This window comes from Eucyclogobius newberryi, unplaced genomic scaffold, assembly GCF_026437365.1.
Source record: "Eucyclogobius newberryi isolate DKJ021-1_F unplaced genomic scaffold, fEucNew1.0.hap1 SCAF_22, whole genome shotgun sequence".
NCBI lineage: Eukaryota > Metazoa > Chordata > Actinopteri > Gobiiformes > Gobiidae > Eucyclogobius > Eucyclogobius newberryi.
Window position 1 is genome coordinate 28,026,888 of NW_027315857.1, and position 8,037 is coordinate 28,034,924.

General features: G+C 51.0%; 1 long non-coding RNA gene across 2 annotated transcripts in view; it reads right to left on the minus strand.

Moving 5' to 3' along the window:
• Window positions 1-221: 221 nt before the first annotated feature.
• LOC140371807 (uncharacterized) overlaps window positions 222-8,037 on the minus strand; it is an 8,861-nt gene continuing 1,045 nt past the window's right edge. The window contains exons 1-3 of one of the 2 annotated variants that reach the window (XR_011928493.1): window positions 6,799-6,820; window positions 5,013-5,243; window positions 222-312 (exon numbers count right to left, since the gene is read on the minus strand). This is a non-coding gene — a long non-coding RNA (uncharacterized lncRNA). Of the gene's footprint in view, window positions 313-5,012; window positions 5,244-6,798; window positions 6,821-8,037 lie in introns of those variants that run through there. The other variant, XR_011928492.1, reaches the window with a different exon arrangement.

An 8,037-nucleotide genomic window follows, 5' to 3' on the forward strand; every position in this document is an offset into this window, starting at 1 on the left:
CTCTTTCTCCTCCTTCTCCTCCTTCTCCTCCTCGCCAGAGGAGAGGGAGGAACCAGAGGAGAGGGAGGAGCCTCTCCTCTGGCTCATCCCTCTCCTCTGGCCCCTCCCTCTCCTCTGGCTCCTCCTTCCAGGACAGACCTGCTTGTGACCTTCGTCGTCTGTAGAAGACCAGGATCAGAGCCAGGACCAGAGCGAGCAGAGCCACGCCCCCCAGAGCCAGAAGAATCCAGGTGATGTCACTGGGTCCTGAAGGAGACAGAGAAGAGGAGCTAGGAGACAAGGTGCTAGGAGCAGGAGGAGTTGTGGGCGGTTCTGAAAAAGAGAAATTATCAAACAGTTTTAAATGTTCATGTGACACCTCCAGGGTCTGAGAAGGAAGTCTGAGAAGGAAGTCTGAGAAGGAAGTCTGAGAAGGAAGTCTGAGAAGGAAGTCTGAGAAGGAAGTCTGGGAAGGAAGTATGAGAAGAAAGTCTGAAGAAGGAAGTCTGAAGAAGGAAGTCTGAGAAGGAAGTCTGAAGAAGGAAGTCTGAAGAAGGAAGTCTGAGAAGGAAGTATGAGAAGAAAGTCTGAAGAAGGAAGTCTGAGAAGGAAGTCAGAAGAAGGAAGTATGAAGAAGGAAGTCTGAGAAGGAAGTCTGTGAAGGAAGTCTGAGAAGGAAGTCCGAAGAAGGAAGTCTGAAGAAGGAAGTCTGTGAAGGAAGTCTGAAGAAGGAAGTCTAAAGAAGGAAGTCTGAAGAAGGAAGTAAGAAGAAGGAAGTATGAAGAAGGAAGTCTGAGAAGGAAGTCTGAGAAGGAAGTATGAGAAGAAAGTCTGAAGAAGGAAGTCTGAGAAGGAAGTCTGAAGAAGGAAGTCTAAAGAAGGAAGTCTGAAGAAGGAAGTAAGAAGAAGGAAGTATGAAGAAGGAAGTCTGAGAAGGAAGTCTGAGAAGGAAGTATGAGAAGAAAGTCTGAAGAAGGAAGTCTGAGAAGGAAGTCTGAAGAAGGAAGTCTAAAGAAGGAAGTCTGAAGAAGGGAGTCAGAAGAAGGAAGTATGAAGAAGGAAGTCTGAGAAGGAAGTCTGTGAAGGAAGTCTGAGAAGGAAGTCCGAAGAAGGAAGTCTGAAGAAGGAAGTCTGTGAAGGAAGTCTAAGAAGGAAGTCTGAAGAAGGAAGTCTGAGAAGGAAGTCTGAGAAGGAAGTATGAGAAGAAAGTCTGAAGAAGGAAGTCTGAGAAGGAAGTCTGAAGAAGGAAGTCTAAAGAAGGAAGTCTGAAGAAGGAAGTAAGAAGAAGGAAGTATGAAGAAGGAAGTCTGAGAAGGATGTCTGAGAAGGAAGTATGAGAAGAAAGTCTGAAGAAGGAAGTCTGAGAAGGAAGTCTGAAGAAGGAAGTCTAAAGAAGGAAGTCTGAAGAAGGGAGTCAGAAGAAGGAAGTATGAAGAAGGAAGTCTGAGAAGGAAGTCTGTGAAGGAAGTCTGAGAAGGAAGTCCGAAGAAGGAAGTCTAAAGAAGGAAGTCTGAAGAAGGGAGTCAGAAGAAGGAAGTATGAAGAAGGAAGTCTGAGAAGGAAGTCTGTGAAGGAAGTCTGAGAAGGAAGTCCGAAGAAGGAAGTCTGAAGAAGGAAGTCTGTGAAGGAAGTCTAAGAAGGAAGTCTGAAGAAGGAAGTCTGAGAAGGAAGTCTGAGAAGGAAGTATGAGAAGAAAGTCTGAAGAAGGAAGTCTGAGAAGGAAGTCTGAAGAAGGAAGTCTAAAGAAGGAAGTCTGAAGAAGGAAGTAAGAAGAAGGAAGTATGAAGAAGGAAGTCTGAGAAGGAAGTCTGAGAAGGAAGTATGAGAAGAAAGTCTGAAGAAGGAAGTCTGAGAAGGAAGTCTGAAGAAGGAAGTCTAAAGAAGGAAGTCTGAAGAAGGGAGTCAGAAGAAGGAAGTATGAAGAAGGAAGTCTGAGAAGGAAGTCTGTGAAGGAAGTCTGAGAAGGAAGTCCGAAGAAGGAAGTCTGAAGAAGGAAGTCTGTGAAGGAAGTCTAAGAAGGAAGTCTGAAGAAGGAAGTCTGAGAAGGAAGTCTGAAGAAGGAAGTCTGTGAAGGAAGTCTGAGAAGGAAGTCTGAAGAAGGAAATCTGAAGAAGGAAATCTGAAGAAGGAAGTCTGAGAAGGAAGTCTAAAGAAGGAAGTCTGAAGAAGGAAGTCTGAGAAGGAAGTATGAAAAGGAAGTCTGAAGAAGAAAGTCTGAAGAAGGAAGTCTAAAGAAGGAAGTCTGAAGAAGGAAGTCTAAGGAAGGAAGTCTGAAGAAGGAAGTCTGTGTAGGAAGTCTGAGAAGGAAGTCTAAGAAGGAAGTCTAAAGAACGAAGTCTGTGAAGGAAGTCTGAGAAGGAAGTCTGAGAAGGAAGTCTGAAGAAGGAAGTCTGAAGAAGGAAGTCTAAAGAAAGAAGTCGGAAGAAGGAAGTCTGAGAAGGAAGTATGAGAAGAAAGTCTGAAAGAAGTCAGAAGAAGGAAGTCTGAAGAAGGAAGTCTGTGAAGGAAGTCTGAGAAGGAAGTCCGAAGAAGGAAGTCTGAGAAGGAAGTCTGAGAAGGAAGTCTGAGAAGGAATTCTGAAGAAGGAAGTCTGAGAGGGAAGTCTGAGAAGGAAGTCTGAAGAAGGAAGTCTGAAGAAGGATGTCTGAGAAGGAAGTCTGAGAAGGAAGTCTGAGAAGGAAGTCTGAAGAAGGAAGTCTGAGAAGGAAGTCTGAAGAAGGAAGTCTGAAGAAGGAAGTCTGAGAAGGAAGTATGAGAGGAAAGTCTGAAGAAGGAAGTCTGAGAAGGAAGTCTGAAGAAGGAAGTCTAAAGAAGGAAGTCTGAAGGAGGGAGTCAGAAGAAGGAAGTATGAAGAAGGAAGTCTGAGAAGGAAGTCTGTGAAGGAAGTCTGAGAAGGAAGTCCGAAGAAGGAAGTCTGAAGAAGGAAGTCTGTGAAGGAAGTCTAAGAAGGAAGTCTGAAGAAGGAAGTCTGAGAAGGAAGTCTGAAGAAGGAAGTCTGTGAAGGAAGTCTGAGAAGGAAGTCTGAAGAAGGAAATCTGAAGAAGGAAATCTGAAGAAGGAAGTCTGAGAAGGAAGTCTAAAGAAGGAAGTCTGAAGAAGGAAGTCTGAGAAGGAAGTATGAAAAGGAAGTCTGAAGAAGAAAGTCTGAAGAAGGAAGTCTAAAGAAGGAAGTCTGAAGAAGGAAGTCTAAGGAAGGAAGTCTGAAGAAGGAAGTCTGTGTAGGAAGTCTGAGAAGGAAGTCTAAGAAGGAAGTCTAAAGAACGAAGTCTGTGAAGGAAGTCTGAGAAGGAAGTCTGAGAAGGAAGTCTGAAGAAGGAAGTCTGAAGAAGGAAGTCTAAAGAAAGAAGTCTGAAGAAGGAAGTCTGAGAACGAAGTATGAGAAGAAAGTCTGAAGGAAGTCAGAAGAAGGAAGTCTGAAGAAGGAAGTCTGTGAAGGAATTCTGAGAAGGAAGTCCGAAGAAGGAAGTCTGAGAAGGAAGTCTGAGAAGGAAGTCTGAGAAGGAATTCTGAAGAAGGAAGTCTGAGAGGGAAGTCTGAGAAGGAAGTCTGAAGAAGGAAGTCTGAAGAAGGATGTCTGAGAAGGAAGTCTGAGAAGGAAGTCTGAGAAGGAAGTCTGAAGAAGGAAGTCTGAGAAGGAAGTCTGAAGAAGGAAGTCTGAAGAAGGAAGTCTGAGAAGGAAGTATGAGAGGAAAGTCTGAAGAAGGAAGTCTGAGAAGGAAGTCTGAAGAAGGAAGTCTAAAGAAGGAAGTCTGAAGAAGGAAGTCTATGTAGGAAGTCTGAGAAGGAAGTCTAAGAAGGAAGTCTGAAGAACGAAGTCTGTGAAGGAAGTCTGAGAAGGAAGTCTGAAGAAGGAAGTCTGAGAAGGAAGTCAGAAGAAGGAAGTCTGAAGAAGGAAGTCTGTGAAGGAAGTCTGAGAAGGAAGTCTGAGAAGGAAGTCTGAGAAGGAAGTCTGAGAAGGAAGTCTGAAGAAGGAAGTCTGAAGAAGGAAGTCTGAGAAGGAAGTCTGAGAAGGAAGTCTGAGAAGGAAGTCTGAAGAAGGAAGTCAGAAGAAGGAAGTCTGAAGAAGGAAGTCTGAGAAGGAAGTCAGAAGAAGGAAGTCTGAGAAGGAAGTCTGAAGAAGGAAGTCTGTGAACTTCTGGCTCCTCCCTCTCCTCTGGCTCTTCCCTCTCCTCTGGCTCCTCCCTCTCCTCTGGCTCCTCCCTCTCCTCAGGCTCCTCCCTCTCCTCAGGCTCCTTCCTCTCCTCTGGCTCCTCCCTCTCCTCAGGCTCCTCCCTCTCCTCAGGCTCCTTCCTCTCCTCTGGCTCCTCCCTCTCCTCTCACTCCTCCCTCTCCTCTGGCTCCTCCCTTTCCTCTGGCTCCTCCCTCTCCTCTGGCTCCTCCCTCTCCTCAGGCTCCTCCCTCTCCTCAGACTCCTCCGTTTCCTCTGGCTCCTCCCTCTCCTCTGGCTCCTCCCTCTCCTCTCCTCTGGCTCCTTCCTTTCCTCTGGCTCCTCCCTCTCCTCTGGCTCCTCCCTCTCCTCTGGCTCCTCCCTTTCCTCTGGCTCCTCCCTCTCCTCTGGCTCCTCCCTCTCCTCTCCTCTGGCTCCTCCCTCTCCTCTGGCTCTTCCCTCTCCTCAGGCTCCTCCCTCTCCTCTGGGTCCTCCCTCTCCCCTGGCTCCTCCCTCTCCTCAGGCTCCTCCCTCTCCTCTGGGTCCTCCCTCTCCTCTGGCTCCTCCCTCTCCTCAGGCTCCTTCCTCTCCTCTGGCTCCTCCCTCTCCTCTGGTTCCTCCCTCTCCTCTGGCTCCGCCCTCTCCCCCCTCTCCTCCCTCTCCTCTGGCTCCTCCCTCTCCTCAGGCTCCTCCCTTTCCTCTGGCTCCTCCCTCTCCTCTGGCTCCTCCCTCTCCTCTGGCTCCTCCCTCTTTTCTGGCTCCTCCCTCTCCTCAGGCTCCTCCCTCTCCTCTGGCTCCTCCCTCTCTTCTGGCTCCTCCCTTTCCTCTGGCTCCTCCCTCTCCTCTGGCTCCTCCCTCTCCTCTGGCTCCGCCCTCTCAGTGATACCTGTGACCTGGAGCTTCCTCTTCTCAGACTCTTGGTTTCCCTGGACACAGCTGTATTCTCCTTCATGTTCCTTGGACACGGTGAAGCTCCACTGGGACGTGTTCTGGACCACAGCTCCATTTCTCACCAACACCGGACTCAGACCAGATCCTGTCCTGGTCTGACAGCGGAGTGTGATGTCACTTCCTGCTGGTACAGGAAGTGCAGGACAGTCCAGGATCAGGTTTCTGTCTGAAACAAGAGAAAGAGAGACTTTATCGTCCTGTGACATAGAGGGGGCTCTGAACCTGGGACATAGAGGGGGCTCTGAACCTGTGACATAGAGGGGGCTCTGAACCTGTGACATAGAGGGGGCTCTGAACCTGTGACATAGAGGGGGCTCTGTACCTGTGACATAGAGGGGGCTCTGTACCTGTGACATAGAGGGGGCTCTGAACCTGTGACATAGAGGGGCCTCTGAACCTGTGACATAGAGGGGGCTCTGAACCTGTGACAGAGAGAGGCCTCTGTACCTGTGACATAGAGGGGGCTCTGAACCTGTGACATAGAGGGGCTCTGTACCTGTGACAGAGAGGGGGCTCTGAACCTGTGACATAGAGGGGGCTCTGAACCTGTGACAGAGAGAGGCCTCTGTACCTGTGACATAGAGGGGGCTCTGAACCTGTGACAGAGAGGGGGCTCTGTACCTGTGACATAGAGGGGGCTCTGCACCTGTGACATAGAGGGGGCTCTGTACCTGTGACAGAGAGGGGGCTCTGCACCTGTGACAGAGAGGGGGCTCTGCACCTGTGACATAGAGGGGGCTCTGTACCTGTGACAGAGAGGGGGCTCTGCACCTGTGACATAGAGGGGGCTCTGAACCTGTGACATAGATGGGGCTCTGTACCTATGACATAGAGGGGGCTCTGTACCTGTGACATAGAGGGGGCTCTATACCTGTGACATAGAGGGGGCTATGTACCTGTGACATAGAGGGGGTTCTGAACCTGTGGCAGAGAGGGGGCTCTGAACCTCTGACATAGAGGGGGCTCTGAACATGTGACAGAGAGGGGGCTCTGTACCTGTGAAATAGAGGGGGCTCTGAAACTGTGACATAGAGGGGGCTCTGTACCTGTGACAGAGAGGGGGCTCTGTACCTATGACATAGAGGGGGCTCTGTACCTATGACATAGAGGGGGCTCTGTACCTATGACAGAGAGGGGGCTCTGTACCTGTGACATAGAGGGGGCTCTGTACCTCTGACATAGAGGGGGCTCTGTACCTGTGACAGAGAGGGGGCTCTGCACCTGTGACATAGAGGGGGCTCTGCACCTGTGACATAGAGGGGGCTCTGCACCTGTGACAGAGAGGGGGCTCTGCACCTGTGACATAGAGGGGGCTCTGTACCTGTGACATAGAGGGGGCTCTGAACCAGTGACAGAGAGGGGGCTCTGATCCTGTGACAGAGAGGGGGCTCTGTACCTTTGACATAGAGGGGGCTCTGCACCTGTGACATAGAGGGGGCTCTGAACCTGTGACATAGAGGGGGCTCTGAACCTGTGACAGAGAGGGGGCTCTGAACCTGTGACAGAGAGGGGGCTCTGTACCTTTGACATAGACGGGGCTCTGCACCTGTGACATAGAGGGGGCTCTGTACCTGTGACATAGAGGGGGCTCTGACCCTGTGACATAGAGGGGGCTCTGAACCTGTGACAGAGAGGGGGCTCTGAACCTGTGACATAGAGGGGGCTCTGAACCTGTGACATAGAGGGGGCTCTGTACCTGTGACATAGAGGGGGCTCTGTACCTGTGAAAGAGAGGGGGCTCTGAACCTGTGACAGAGAGGGGGCTCTGAACCTGTGACATAGAGGGGGCTCTGTACCTGTGACATAGAGGGGGCTATGTACCTGTGACATAGAGGGGGCTCTGAACCTGTGACATAGAGGGGGTTCTGAACCTGTGACAGAGAGGGGGCTCTGATCCTGTGACAGAGAGGGGGCTCTGAACAAGTGACATAGAGGGGGCTCTGTACCTGTGACATAGAGGGGGCTCTGTACCTGAGACATAGAGGGGGCTCTGAACCTGTGACATAGATGGGGCTCTGTACCTATGACATAGAGGGGGCTATGTACCTGTGACATAGAGGGGGCTCTGAACCTGTGGCAGAGAGGGGGCTCTGAACCTCTGACATAGAGGGGGCTCTGAAGCTGTGACAGAGAGGGGGCTCTGTACCACCTGTGAAATAGAGGGGGCTCTGAAACTGTGACATAGAGGGGGCTCTGTACCTGTGACATAGAGGGGGCTCTGCACCTGTGACATAGAGGGGGCTCTGAACCTGTGACAGAGAGGGGGCTCTGTACCTATGACATAGAGGGGGCTCTGTACCTATGACATAGAGGGGGCTCTGTACCTATGACAGAGAGGGGGCTCTGTACCTGTGACATAGAGGGGGCTCTGTACCTGTGACATAGAGGGGGCTCTGTACCTGTGACATAGATGGGGCTCTGTACCTGTGACAGAGAGGGGGCTCTGCACCTGTGACATAGAGGGGGCTCTGCACCTGTGACATAGAGGGGGCTCTGCACCTGTGACAGAGAGGGGGCTCTGCACCTGTGACATAGAGGGGGCTCTGAACCAGTGACAGAGAGGGGGCTCTGATCCTGTGACAGAGAGGGGGCTCTGTACCTTTGACATAGAGGGGGCTCTGCACCTGTGACATAGAGGGGGCTCTGAACCTGTGACAAAGAGGGGGCTCTGAACCTCTGAGAGAGAGGGGGCTCTGAACCTGTGACATAGAGGGGGCTCTGAACCTTTGACATAGAGGGGGCTCTGAACCTTTGACATAGAGGGGGCTCTGTACCTGTGACAGAGGGGGCTCTGAACCTGTGACATAGAGGGGGCTCTGAACCTGTGACATAGAGGGGGTTCTGAACCTGTGACAGAGAGGGGGCTCTGATCCTGTGACAGAGAGGGGGCTCTGAACAAGTGACATAGAGGGGGCTCTGTACCTGTGACATAGAGGGGGCTCTGTACCTGAGACATAGAG